The sequence below is a fragment of the Myotis davidii genome, unplaced genomic scaffold (assembly GCF_000327345.1).
Source record: "Myotis davidii unplaced genomic scaffold, ASM32734v1 scaffold238, whole genome shotgun sequence".
In the NCBI taxonomy this organism is placed as follows: domain Eukaryota; kingdom Metazoa; phylum Chordata; class Mammalia; order Chiroptera; family Vespertilionidae; genus Myotis; species Myotis davidii.
The window spans coordinates 3,174,138-3,176,209 of NW_006293779.1; positions in this window are offsets into that span (position 1 = coordinate 3,174,138).

Sequence of the window (2,072 nt, forward strand, 5' to 3'; positions counted from 1 at the left end):
CAAAACGTCTCTCTCTCTCTCTCTCTCTCTCTCTCTCTCTCTCTCTCTCTCTCTCTCTCTCTCTTTATTACTGGTGCATATGTATAATGTCAGATAGACTCTATTAATGTTCATTCCTGTCTCCTTTTTAAAATGAATGAAAAGAGAACTTTTTTGAGATTTGATGTGATTTAATCTACAGGAAGAAGCACTTGTATTTTATTGGGAAAAATTTGAGAGAATTTAGAAAAGTATGAGAATTAATCAAGACCCCTGTGTTTATTAGGTGCAAAGGCAATGAATGGTCCAGCCCAGGACATTATCCCAGAGAATGTAAAAGCCATCATGGCTCATCTGAAGTTTCTAGTCTCTGCAGCCCTCTAGTGGCCATTGATTGTAGCAGACAGTTCATAGTTATTGACAAATTACTGGGAGTCAATTTGACTTAGGACAAGAATTATATAGAAAATAAGGGAGTGGGGAGTGAAAGGGCCTACATTTTAATCTTTATAACATTTTAAATAGAAAATTATTCCTTCATCAGTGTGCATGCCAACAAAATTTGATGAAAATTTAAATCTATATTTTCACGTACTAGGAAAGTATGAACATCAATATCCTTTCCTTCCTCTTCTCTTTCTCTTCTACCACCATGCCTTCCTCCACCTGTGTAGGAGCATGCTTTCTTTTCCTTAGAGCAAATCAATCTTTGCCCTTAAGCTTGTAGAGTCAGTGTACCCAGTTTGGGTTCCAGGGAGAGGCCAGCCGCCTATCAAATTAAGAGAGTTGCCAAACATAGAGCAGAAAGCAAGTCATTCCTAGGGAAAAAAATATATTTAGTCTTTCAGCTGCCAAAGGCAATAGCACAATGCTGGAAAGAGCGCAGCCTGGAAGAACAGGGGCCCTGCTTGCCCACCACTTCCTGTGGGGCAGTGGGCAAGTTACTGTCTTTTGCAGCTCGTTGAGGGAGATTCAACTCTACTCTGTGCTCTGATTCCACTAGGAAACTCCTCTGCTACCTGCTAGGCTGTGAGCCCCTCAAGGGAGGATCTTGCCTCATTTTTAACTCCCACAGTTAGCAAGAGGCCTGGCAATCAACCTTTAAGAAGGAACAGAGGAATTTATGTGAACCAAAGACTGTTGTTTTGTCTCTGGTTCTAGTGAACCACTTGTTGTAAACACAGCCATTATCTGAGTTCTGTTGGCAGCTGGGAGAGAAATGAAGGGAAGGAGATCAGAGGTGCAGTCCTTACATTACAGGTGAATAACGAAAGGTCTGCGGTTCTGAACTCTCAAGACTGACAGCAAGAGTATCAGATCATTATTCCTCCCAGCTAAGTCACCCCTAGATCTTCTTGGCCTGTTTCTTAAAGGGGTAGGGTGGAGGTGGTATGGCAGAGCAGTAGTTAAGAGCACATGAGTAAGGACTTGGGAAGCATGTATAACTATGTGATCCAAGGAAAATCAATTAAGATTTCTACGACTCAGTTCCTCCTCTCCAACCTTGTCTCCCAAACTGGAATTTAAAATATTTACCTTGCGGAAACTGAAGGAGGTGACACATGTAAGCACTATTCTGAGTGGGTGGGGGGAGTGGAGGAGGGGGCACTGGCAGGTCTGAAAGTATTTATTGTAGCCGAAGAAATCTGGGAGATTACTCCCACTCCCACCTACGACCCTGCCAACTCTCCCTGTGTGGATGGCCCATCACAAGGTTCCCAGGAATACATTCAAATAATAGAAGCGTCAGAGAAAATTCTCTCAGGGTCTGAGCTGTCCTGGCTGGCATTTGGCTATGTCGCCCTGCCTCTTCTTCCCCTCCGTCCTAACCCTGGCCTCCAGTTTTATTCCAATACCCGATTTTCCGAAGTCGGACCCGTTTAGTCTCTTAAATGCATAGAGAGAGTGCTTGATTACAAATGCCTCTTCCATCCTCCCATTTATCTAAAACAAGCTCCTGTCCACACAGCAGAGAAATAGGGAAGGGAATCTGGAGGAGGGGCAAAGGAGAGGAGAGAGCGGTGGAGGGAGGGTGGGGCGAGCTTTGTGCTTTTCTCAATGAATGCCCAGGCCTCTGCAGATTTGCATAAGAG